We start from the raw sequence: 13,128 nt of genomic DNA, 5'->3' as shown, positions 1-13,128 counted from the left end.
CCTTGTTCGCATCCAGTAATATCCTTTTAACTGTGTTTTTAAACCGTTTATCTGGGTCTGCAGCACTATGTCATCCAAGCTGTTGATGACAGAGGACCCAGTATTAAACGCAGTAAAAACATAATTCCATACACCCCTTCTTTGTCTCCCTGCATTACCCAAAAATTCTCGGTGTGTGGTGTACAGTTCGGTCTTGTCCACGTGGGCAAAATCAAACTCGTAAAAATCCTTGAACATGTCTTTTAATGGGGCCTGGTATAACTGCTCTGTTTCTTTGGGGCACCACTCCGGTAAATGTACCTCTGTGAGATTTAAAATCACGGAGGCGACCACGTAGTGTACCCCCTGGTACAGCATCTGATCAGTGAGGACTAGTACCAACCCATTCCCTGGTCCCTTGGTGGTGGCGGGGCAATCTTCCCTGGATAACCTCGCCGTGGGCAGGGGCTTACAGGGGCGGGTTACCAGTTCAGTGTCGTTGACTGGGATCTGGGAGTATGGGACCGCACACACCTTCCGGCTGGTATCCCACCTTATCCCCTTCCCGGTGTCGTGCCACTGCCGGTGGAACATGATGGATATGCCTGCTGGGCAGACCTTCTCTGATGTAAATCCCTTGATCCGGTTCCCACCACTTGTCCCAACACACGCTTAGTCCTCCATCAGTCCCGGTAATCGTCCGATGGGTTTTGTTTCCCAACCGTTCCCACTCATCTTCGGAGTTCCTCATGTCCTTGCTCAACTTCCTGAGCCACCACCACCTATCCAGTGGAATGTGTCCTTTACACGTTAAACATATTCGCTTTCCAATGGTGACGCTGACCCTCGTGGTAATGACTCGTACCCTGGGGCACAGGAGGGAGGCTTCCCCGTACGTGAATCCGGTTTGGCTGGAGTACTGAGATGAATTGGACCCCAGCCATCCTGGCCACCTTCCCTCATGGAAGTAAACGGCAGTCTCCTCCTGTGGTGATTATTCTTTATGTTTAGTAAGAAGTATTGTGATTGGTTGTTTGTTTCCTGCCTTGGGATATATGCTGTAATCTCATTGGTAGTTGATGTCATGTGATTTGTGGTGGCCATCTTAAATTCAGTTCTTTCTAGCCTTTAGTTGGGACTGGGTGTTGAAGATGTGCTGCAGGATTTTTAAGTTAATAAAGCCTAGATTAGAAAGGCAAATCTATTCTTTATTTCAATTTATTAACTTTATGTCAGAATGGAGCGATATCTTCAACCGGAACGATTCAATGCTGACCCTAATTCTGCAGGAGTGGATGATAAATGGAAACACTGGTATTGTACATTTAAAAACCTTTTGGGCGTGTTGGATCAAGAGTCTCTAAATAAGCTGAATATGCTGATCAACTACATTGCTCCGGATGTGTATAAATATATTTTGGACTGTAAAACTTACGAAGTGGCTATTTCTACATTGGAAAAGATTTTTGTTAAACCAAAGAATGAGGTATTTGCACGTCACCTTCTATCTGCCCGTAGGCAGCAGGTGGGAGAATCTTTGGATACTTATTTACAAGCACTTCGGTGCCTTAGTGTTAACTGTAATTATAAGGCCGTGACGGCTGAAGAATATAAGGAAGAATCGGTACGGGATGCTTTTATTAATGGATTACTGTCTAGATCAATTCGTCAGCGGTTGTTAGAAAATAAGACTGTGGATCTTAAGAGTGCCTTTGAGCAAGCTTCTACATTGGATGTGGCTCAGAGAAGTTCGGATTCTTATGCTCTTTTTAATCGGCCTGTGACTGTGGTTTCGGCAGTTCCGGATGAAAAGGAATTATGTGGACTTAATAGGAGTGGTTTACTAGATTCTGAAACAGTTTCGACTTCAGCGGCTGTTGCCTCTAGGATTCAGAAGTGTTATTTTTGTGGGAACGTCCGGCACCCTCGTCTGAAGTGTCCTGCTCGGGAGGCTGTGTGTAGTAAATGCGGCAAGAGAGGTCATTACGCACGTGTGTGTAAATCATCAGGTTCAATTACCTCCTCTGTGACTATTCAGCCTTTAGATAGGGCGTTTATTGCATCAATTTCTGCTGCATTTGCTCATGGCCTAAACAAAGCTATAGTTACGGCCCAAGTTAATGGGTTGGAAGTGAAGGCCCTTATAGATACGGGCAGTACCGAGAGTTTTATAAGTCTTCAGTTTGCAAAGGAGAAGCATTTGAAAATTTCGCCTGTTTCCTATCAGGTGTGTATGGCTCAGACGACTCTCACTTCACAAGTAGCTGGTTGTTGCCTTGTGAAATTGATTCTTCTAGGTAATACGTATACTGATATATGCTTATCTGTTTTGCCTAATCTCTGTGCGGATATTTTGATTGGTCATGATGTGCTTAAGTTACACGAGTCTCTCAGTCTTTCATTTGGAGGGACTAAGCCACCTTTATCTATTTGTGGATTAACCTCTTTATCCATTTCTCCATTATCACTTTTTTCCAATTTGATGCCGGATTGTAAGCCAATTGCTACCAAGTCAAGAAGGTATAGCAGTCAGGATAGAGAATTTATTAATTCTGAAGTTCAATGTCTCTTATTGGAAGGAATCATTGAACCTAGTTGATCGCCTTGGCGGGCAAAGGTAGTTGTCACGACTAACGAGAGACATAAGAAACGAATGGTGATAGACTATTCCCAAACTATTAATAGGTATACTCAATTAGATGCGTACCCTTTGCCTAAGATTGATGAGCTTATCAATAAAGTATCTCAGTATAAGGTTTTTAGCACTATTGACCTAAAGAGTGCTTATCATCAGATTCCTATTGTTAAGAAGGATCAACCATATACGGCCTTTGAGGCTGGTGGAAAGCTGTATCAGTTTTGCCGAATACCATTTGGTGTTACTAATGGTGTTGCTTGTTTTCAACGGGCAATGGATGCTTTTATAAGTGATAACTCTCTCTCTGACACCTTTTCATACTTAGATGACATCACGGTGTGTGGCAAATCAAGGGTGGAGCATGATTCTAATTTAGAAAGATTCCTTCAAGCTGCGGAAAAAGTTGGTTTAACTTTCAATAAAGAGAAGTGTACCTTTTCGACCACTGAGGTAAATCTACTGGGGTACATTATCTCGGGAAACAAGATTAAACCAGACCCAGAACGTTTGCGACCATTGATTGATTTACCTTGTCCTACTAATTCTAAGGCTTTGCAACGAGTTGTTGGACTGTTTTCTTACTATTCTAATTGGATTGCAAATTTTTCACAGAAGATCCGGCCTCTTTTTCGGGTTACGACATATCCTCTATCATGGGAGGCCAGGACGTGTTTTGATAATTTTAAAAAGGATATCCTTGGAGCAGTTGTGCATTCTATTGATGAGCAGGTTCCTTTTGTGATTGAGACGGACGCTTCTGATTTTGCAATTGGGGCTACTCTGAACCAAAATGGAAGACCTGTGGCCTTTTTCTCACGTACCTTGAACAATAGTGAAAAAAGGCATTCTTCAATAGAGAAAGAGGCGTATGCAATAGTAGAAGCACTGCGTAAATGGAGACATTATTTATCGGGGCGACATTTTACGTTGGTAACTGATCAAAAGTCTGTGTCCTTTATGTTTGATGTCAAACATTTTGGAAAGATTAAGAATGATAAAATAATGAGGTGGAGGATTGAGTTGGCATGTTACCATTTTGATATAGTTTATCGTCCGGGGAAGGATAATGTTGCTGCTGATGCGCTGTTGAGGGCTTATTGTTCTGTGACTCACGGAGATACGCTTATTAATCTTCACAATGCCTTATGCCATCCTGGGGTTACGAGGATGATACACTTCGTACGCAGTAAGAATTTGCCCTTTTCAGTTGAAGACGTCAAGCGGATGACTTCATCATGTTCTATCTGTGCTCGGTGTAAACCGAATTTCTTTAAGCCTCAACGAGCTCATCTTATAAAGGCTACTTCTCCTTTTGAACGTTTGAGCGTTGATGTTAAGGGGCCTCTTCCTTCAACTACTCAAAACCGATATATATTTACTGTTGTGGATGAGTTTTCAAGGTTCCCTTTTGCTTTTCCTTGCGCAGATGTATCAGCTGCTACAGTTATCAAATGTCTGACTCAACTTTTTGTCATCTTTGGGATGCCTGCGTATATCCATTCAGATCAGGGAAGTTCTTTTATGTCTTCCCAGTTGAAGGAATACCTTCAGAGTCAGGGAATTTTTACTAGCAGAACTACCCCGTATAATCCCCAGGGTAATGGACAGTGCGAACGATACAATGGGGTGATCTGGAAGGCTGTTATGTTGGCTTTGACATCCCGGAACCTTAAGAATACACAGTGGGAAATGGTACTGCCTGATGCCCTGCATTCCCTTAGATCATTGCTTTCAACGGCTACTAATGTGACCCCCCATGAAAGGCTCTTTAACTATCCGCGGAGATCTACTACGGGATATTCGGTACCTTCATGGCTTACTATGCAGGGACCTGTGCTGCTTCGACGCCATGTTAGATTGTCAAAATATGATCCTTTAGTGGAGGAGGTGGAGCTGTTGGAGGCAAATTCCCAATATGCTCATATTCGATTCCAAGATGGGAAAGAAAGTACCGTTTCAATTAAAGACTTGGCTCCTTGTGGTGGCCAGCCCTCTTCTGAGGATATTAACAATAGTCATGATTCAGATAATGTGGATGCTGTTACAGATACTACGAATATTTCCAATCCGACTGCAGATAATTATACTTCTATTAGTCAGCCCTCGATGGATGTTCATGACCGTCCCAGTTTACCTCCTGATGGGATTTCTAATCCGGAAACCGTTGAAAATCGGGATATGGATAGCCTTCCTGCAGAAGATACTTCTGTGTCTCCTGGTGTGGGAGGGCAAGGAATTTCACCAAGGTTAAGAAGGTCGACACGAACAAGATATCCGGTCGACCGATTGAAAATGGACTTTTAAATTGATAGTAATGTTTTAAAATTGTTGAAATATTATATTATATTGTTTTAGTTGAGAGATACTTAATACTTATGTGCAATGTTACTATTTGTTGTTGCTCACTTAGTATTGTGTCATGTTGAATAGTTTTATTTTGTCTGTGCATAGTTTTAGTTGTAAATAATTAATTATAAATTGTAAAGGTTATTTAGGTTGGAGTATATTTTAAAAGGAGGGGTGAATGTGGTGATTATTCTTTATGTTTAGTAAGAAGTATTGTGATTGGTTGTTTGTTTCCTGCCTTGGGATATATGCTGTAATCTCATTGGTAGTTGATGTCATGTGATTTGTGGTGGCCATCTTAAATTCAGTTCTTTCCAGCCTTTAGTTGGGACTGGGTGTTGAAGATGTGCTACAGGATTTTTAAGTTAATAAAGCCTAGATTAGAAAGGCAAATCTATTCTTTATTTCACCTCCGCATCCTGTTCACCACTCCCATCGATCGCTGTGGGCGCGTTGTCTCTCGAACACCCACAGATGTGGGAGTCCTGGACGTCGCCCCTCCTCTCCACACTCATCCCTATCAGGGTGAATAGGATCATGATCCATTCCATCCCGAAAATCTTCCTGCAAAAAGATGTAAAAGAACATGCAGCCAGGTCCCCAAGAGATTCTCTGGCTTGGTGAAGCATGGTCGGGTCCCGCGACCTCGACCCAAAGATACACTCTTAACAGACTACTTAACTTAAAACTACCCATCACCTTATTTAACTTAAATTATAAACACCCAAACTTAAACTAAATAATTACACCTTAATTAAACTAAAACTTAAATTAACTATATACATCCACCACCCGTCTCCGGGCGGCCAGGCTAATCCCTGATCGGACTGCGACTCGCCGCTACCCCCAGCGCGACTGCACCGTCCTTTGCTGTTGGTCCCTCGCAGCCCATGCCTGTTGGCTGAGGGCCTGTGTCCTTGGACCTGTCCCTGGCTCGAGGGGCGGCCCTTGGTAACTGGAGGGCTGGTGACCATGGCTTTCTCGGCTGGGGCGTCCATGGGGACCTTCTAGGGGCTTTGACAGGTGGGGCTTTTTTGGCCGCTGGGCCTTTTACCCGAACCGCTGCTCCCTCAGGCTTGACCTCACCCGAACCCGGGCTGGGGGCAGGTAACTTTTCGCAGCCTGCTGCTGCGAGCTGAGAGGCTCCGCCCCCAGGTCCCGTGGCTGGGTCCGGGGCGGGGTTTTCGACCTCAGGTCCCTCCCTCTCTACACCTGGGTTAGGGGCGGGGTTTTTGCCCTCAGGTCCCTCCCCCTCGTCTGGATCCCAGAAGAGTGGGGGAGTGTCCCAATCGATGGTCGGGATGGCCCCTCCATCAAGCAAGCCACAGCGCCTGCCTGCGCGGTCTGTGGACTCGCCCCTGCTGTAGGCTGAGGATCTTTATCCTCAGACCTTTTCCCAACTGGCTGCTTTCCCCTTTCAGGTGTAAACAGCTTACACTGGTTGATATGAAACCATTTTGTACGCCGGGGCATCTTCACGGCGTATACCATGGGGCTGGCTTTATCTACAATACTGTAGGGCCCCATGTACAATGGCTCCAAACTACCTACACGGGCATAATTTCTGACCATAACCTGATCTCCTATTTCCCACTCATGGTGCTTTCTTGGTTCGAGCAGCAATCGGTTATTCCGATGCTGCCTTCCCATGTTCCCAGCCGACTGCTCATGGACCTGCTTCAGGTGCTCAAAGAGGTTTCGGGCAAACCGGTCCCGGTTTACCTCTCTGAGCTGACCTTCTGTGAGCACCGGGGCTAGTACATGGGTGGGGGTCTGCATAACCCTGCCAGTCATTAGCTCGTACGGGGAGTACCCCGTGCTTTTAGACTGTCTGGCCCGGATCCCCATCAAAACCAATGGTAGGACTTCGGCCCATTTACGGGGCGAGTCCACCGTTTCCTTTCTTAACCTTTCTTTCAGGGTTCGATTCATGCATTCTACAATCCCTGATGACTGGGGGTTGTGGGCTACGTGCCATTTCCCTTCGATGGCTAGCAGCATCAGGGTGTTCTGCATCACCTGTCCGGTGAAGTGGCTCCCTTGGTCGGACTCCACAAACTGTGGTAGTCCCCGCCTCGAGAACACTTCCCAGACTAGGATCCTGGCAGTACCCAGAGCTGTGGCAGTTCTGCAAGGAAAAGCCTCTACCCACTTGGTAAACACGTCCACCAGGAATAGGCAGTACTTATAGCCTCCCTGGGCGGTGGGCAGGGGCCCAATGTAGTCGACTTGTATCGACTGCCATGGCCCCTCTACCCTCCTGACGTGTCCCATAGGTACCTTCCTTTTGTGGGGGTCGGGGTTATTCAAAGCGCACACAAGACAGCCTGCGCAGAACTCGCAGACATTGTCCGAGTCCCGGCCACCATCCTGCCTGTTCCACCCATTGCCAGGTGGTCTCAGGCCCGGGGTGTCCCGCTCCTGGACCCTCATGGGCCAGTTGAAGGAATTCCCTCCGGTGCTGCTGAGGCACAACCCACTGTTCCCCCCGGAACAGCATGCCCTCTTTGGCGGAGAGGGTCGCTGTGCAGTACGGACCTTCTACTACTTTTCCCTCAGTTATGGCACTGAGGACTGCTTTGAGGACGGAGTCCTGGGCTTGGACCATTTTTAGATCTGGGGCTAACGCTACTCCTACACTCCCTTGGGTCCCATCCCTACCCCTGACCGCCGCCATGGGTCTGGACCCAAATGGGTCCCAGAAAGTGCCTGTGCGGGCACCCTCCTTGGCGAGCAAGTCAGCCTGCTGGTTGCCTTGGCCACGGGGGTCAGTGGAGGAATGGGCCTTCACCTTGCGGATGAAAACCTCCCCTTCCTCCCCCACTGCTGCCAGGATCTTTTCCAGCAGGGGCTTTACTGTGAGGGGTCTCCCGTCAGCAGAGGTGTATCCGCGGCGGGACCAGATGGCCAGGTAATCCGTACACGAATTGCACGTGAACATGCTGTCCGTGCAAATCGTTTAGGGGGTGGGGAAGATTTCGTGGTGTGTAACAACGTACACCACCGCGGACAGTTTAGCCTGCTGTACACTCATGGTGCTGGGGAGCTTAATTGCCAGGGCAATGTTTGCCGCTGGGTCCTAAATTCCACACTCCGTGAAGCGCTCACCAGCAGATACCATGCGGGAACCGTCTACATATATTTCGCGGCCTGTGGGATGTATCCCGGCCCGTAAACCTATGTTTACTTCCCAAACCGCTTCAATGGAACACCGATGGGCTGTTCCAGGGTATACCATGTTGGCTGCGAGCTTTGGCTCACAGAGACCCTTCACCTTCAGATCCATCTGTGAGAGGAGCAAGGTCCAGCGGGCAATGCGGGCAATGCGGGCACTGCTCACTGTTCCATCCTTGATCATTCCGTCCAGAAGCATCTGGGTGGGTGTGTGATGGGTGAGGAGGGTGATGGGAGAGGTGCCTGTGAAGATCAGTGATCTTTTCACAGCCCAATGTGTGGCCAAAAGATACTGCTCAGAATTGGAATAGCTCCTTTCCACATCTGTGAGTATCCTGGAGGAGTAGTCCACTGGCCGCAGCCGGCCGTACCGCTCTTGGAGCAGCACAGCACTGAGGCTGTCCCCGCTGGCTGCTACCTCCAGGAAGTACTCTTTCCCCCCATCTATGACCCCTAAAGCTGGCACGGTCTGCAAATCCTTCTTGAGCCTGACAAATGTTGCCTGGCAACCCTCATCCCAAAGCCACTCCACTCCCTTGTGTAGGAGTCGGAGCAGAGGGGCTGCGGTGGCTGCATAGTCCGCAATGAAGTCTCTACAGTACCCGGTTAGCCCTAAGAACGACCTCACACCTGTTACTGTGTTAGAGACCATTAGTTCTTGTACCGCCTCCCTCCTAGCCTTATCTATGGCCCTTTCTCCAGCGCGCACGGTCAGACCCAGGAATTTCACCTCCTGCTGGCCAATCGGCGCTTTCTTGGGATTTACTTTGAAACCCATGCTCCTCTTTTGAATCAGTGAACAGGAGCAGGTCATCCACATATTGAACCAACTGTCTGGGCTGGCTAAAATCCTTCAAAGTGTCGGCCATGCACTGATGGAAAATGCTGGGGCTGTTGTGGAAGCCCTGTGGCAAACAGTTCCACGTGTTCTGTTGCCCTTTAAACGTAAAGGCAAACTTGAACTGATCCTCCCTCCTTACAGGGATGGACCAAAACCCATTTGAAATATCCAGCACCGTGAAAGTGGTCGCGGATGCTGGAATACTCCCAATGAGGTCGGCGACTGCTGCTACTGTGGGTGCGCAAGCTGGGATGTTACTATTGAGCACCCGATAGTCCACTGTGGCCCTCCAGGAATTGTCCGGCTTTCTGACCGGCCATAACGGAGAACTCACGTGTGTCGCTATCGGTCTCAGAACTCCCTGCTGCACTAACGAGGACATGGCTGCTTCCATGTCCAGCTCTGCTTCCCTGGGGAAGTTATACTGTTTCTGTGGTCGGGCCATGGGATCCCCGTCTACACTGACCTCAAACCCTGTGACCCTCCCGCAGTCGTGTTTGTGAGTGGCAAATGTGGCTAGGTGGGGCCGCACAAATGCCTGGAACTCTGGTGGGGTGTTGCTGACCATGAGCCCGAGGTTATAATCCTCTTTGGGCTTCATGGTGCAGAGGGTCCCCTTCTCTACCATTCCCGAGATTACTCCTACTTCTCCATTCTTTCCTCTACCTGCCCCTCAAAGGCAGTGATTCCTCAAATCCACTAGGATCCTGTGGCCCACAATAAAGTCGGCTCCCAGGACCCCTCTTCCACCCTCCACGTCCCATTTCATCAGGACACACGTCCACTTGGAGCGGAGCGGTCCTATCCAAATGGCGAGCGGGATGGAAAACGAGCCGGCCTGTTCCCTACCCGTGAACCCCGATAGACTGTATGGGATCCCGCTGGAGAGAGGTGAGGTGATGGGGTTAGCTGAATAGACCACGGTGCATGATGCCCCCGTGTCTAACAGATAGGTCCTCGTTGCCTTTTCCGCCTCCATCTCCAAAAGGGGTCTTTTCCACTCATCATACCGGAGAGAACACAGATAAAGAGGCTGCGCTGGCTCTGGTCACGGCTGTGGGTTGGATGGGGCTGACGGGGTGAGAGCTCCGGTGGCGGCTGCTACTCTCCCCTGGCCAGTCAGTAAGGACCTCATGGCATCCAAAAGTGACTCGACCTCTGCAGAAGGGGTCCCTACCCCCGCGTTTTGGGCTGGGGCTGTGGGCTGCTTTCCCTTGTTATCCTTCCAAGGGTTTTTGCACTCCTTCCACCAGTGATCATTCTTCCCACACCCGTAACAATTGGTCTTTGTGTTGGGGGGGTTACTCCCTTCCTGGTGCCACTCTTTCCTACCCGGTCCGGGTTTTATCTTAAGTTCTGTGGTCTGGGGATCTTTGGGGTCGAACCAGGCTTCTGCCTTGGCCCGGACCTGTGGCAAGCTGTTCGCCACCAGGCAACGGAGCCAATGCGTCAGTGAATCCCCGTTCAGGAACGCCCGGCCCGGCATCCCCGGGCAAGCCTTCCGGTACACCAGCAACAGCCGGTCCGCAAAAGCCTGCGGGGTGTCCTCAGAAAGCTGGATCGTCTTCTCCACGCGGGAGAAGGGACTTCCCACATCCATCCCCATGGCCTCTAGAACCGCATCTCTAAGCTCCTCATACCCACTCTGCCACCTTTTACATTCGTCAGAGAGGGATTGGAGGAGATTACTCTCCAGGAAGAATAGCAGCATTTTGGCCTTGTCAGCATCATCGCAGTCATTGACGCTGGCGGTCTGCTCTATTTCCCTGAAGTGGACCGAGGGGTCTCCTTTTGCGGAAAGCTTCGGGATATGGTTGACCATAACCCTGAGCTGTTGGGTGTCAAAGGTTAATATGAACTGGTTTTGGAGGGGTCCCTCAATGTCGCCATTAGCGGGTGGGCCGAACCTCCAATGCCACACTGGGCACATCGGTCCTGGCTCCGGCCTCTCGGGCGGGGGTTGCTCTTCCTCCGCCTCCACTTCTGGCTCCACTTCGGGTTCCACCCCCGGTTCCACCCCCCCTTGCTGCCAAACCTCACTGAAACTTGGCGCTACGGATGTGTCAAAGTCTCGACTCCCGAGTAAGACTCTTAAACACAAAGTATTGTTAAAGACAGGCTTTATTTGCTTGCAAGGGAAGAGTTGTGTAGTCAAGGGCTACATCAGACCTCTTCAAAGTAATACAGAATTTGTAACATATTTATACAGTATAGAAACAAAACAGGCTTTCTATGCCACATGACATAGTATTGAATCATAACTGATTACAAAGGCACAGACCTTGCGAATTATTGAAACAACGTATTCCGGGCTTCGTTAGAATAATGAACGGAAATACCTTGGGATAAGATTAACTAATCCTTTGTTATGGGATCTCTCTGTTCCTTCTGTTCTCTCACTGTACTAACTAGGCCTGTGGGCCGATGTTTACCTTATCATGTCCTTGGCTGTTTGTTTGGTAAATGAGGCTCCTTGTTAAGCTTATCACAGACAAGGAGTACGTATGTGGCATTCCTAAATTGTCTCGTTCCCTTGAAACATGATTAGTGAATCATGCTGTTGGCCATTTAAAGTTTAAATGAATTTTATTCTATGCCCAGGAAGCCATTTTATGTCTAAGTAAGAAACTGAACTTCCACAGATGGTGGCCGTGATGTCTCCTCTCTTTCAACTGGGTCGTCCCTAAGCAATACCGATGATGTTGGAACTGTCCTCCCCTCATTCCACATAAAATCTGCCTGGCCTGCCTTTGGGCTTATGAGGCATACCATGCCTTTTGCCTTCCGGAGAGCCCGGCTCAGATTTTTTATCCTCTCTCTACAGGGGTCGTGGTCTGCCTCCTCAAACCCCTGTTCACTTGCTAGCTTATAAGCGGCTTTTACCTCCTGTACTTTCTCTTCCTGTTCCCTATTCTGCCTTGCCAAGCGGGCGTTTTTCACCCGCAACCTTAACTCATTTCCCTTGGCCTCGGTGACTTGGCACCGTAGGTATTCCAACTGGGCCTTGTGTTCTCCCACTAAATGCACTCTTTCTTGGTTCAAAGCCTGCAAAGCTACCAATAACTTCTCCCCTGCGAGAGCCTTATTCTGGATCTCCAGTGCTGACTCCCTTAACTCGACTGCCTGTGCTGCAACGAGCCCATCCAAGAGCTGGACCTGCTTTTTAAAGCACATCAGCCAAACTGCCTTCTCTAAGGACTTCTTGTGTTCCTTTCCCTCTGTCCACTTAGCTGCTGCATCTAATGGACGCCCAGCCCTTAACAGAGTGGTTATCCACTTCTTAGTGATATTCACATTGCTAAACACGTAATCAGAAATCCTTTCCTCCAACATGGTTCACTCATCTGAACCACTGTCTACTGCATCGCAGCCTTGTTGCCGGTGTCCTGCTGCGGTCGCCATTTCTGTAGGGGTTGCCTGTGGGGTCCAGTCAGTTATGCCTCTGGCTGTTTCTGAGCGGTTCGAATTGCTCCCACGCCCCTGGGTTCTAGACACCGGACTTAGGTACAAAGCGGTGGTACAGAAAAGACTCAAGTAGACAGGTGGTTGGATGTAAACAAAAACCAAGATTTTATTGAAGAGGAAAAATTGATACAATCTTATGGAAAATTACTAGTGTACACTTCTACAGGCAAAAATACAAAAGAATAACTATACTTATACAGGGAATGGGGAACACACGGCACATCGAGGGAAAACAACTATCTTAACAATCCCCTTATCCTTATCCCACCCCCTATACCTAACTAGGTTAAGCTATGTGGGGTCAGAACTTCATGCTCACCAATCAAAAGGGCTTGTTGGACTCAAAACAGCGGCGGGGTTCGCTCTTGGTGCTCTCTGGAGCCTGCCGTCATCACGTGGTCTCTGGGCGCTGCAAGGGCATTGTCCAGGTTCAAGTACCCCAAAGTTAAGTTCTCTGTTTGGGTACTTTACCTTGCAGGGATGATTCCTCGTCGTCAGCCGACAGTTTGAGTTGGTGTGCAGATATTCGCAGGTCGGCTAAGGCTGAAGGCCCGATAATTCGAAGCCTACCCTCAGGCCGTCTCCTCAGTTCGTCTCCTCAGTTGGTCTTCCTCAGGTGGTCTTCCCTCCTCCCCTCATCGCGTCCCGCCTCGCCTGGCCTGAATTGTCTGTGTCCGCCCGATAC

The sequence above is a fragment of the Somniosus microcephalus genome, chromosome 1, assembly GCF_052327205.1.
Source record: "Somniosus microcephalus isolate GS21.2 chromosome 1, FLI_Smic_1.0, whole genome shotgun sequence".
NCBI classification, from domain to species: domain Eukaryota; kingdom Metazoa; phylum Chordata; class Chondrichthyes; order Squaliformes; family Somniosidae; genus Somniosus; species Somniosus microcephalus.
This window is presented reverse-complemented; position numbering follows the sequence as displayed.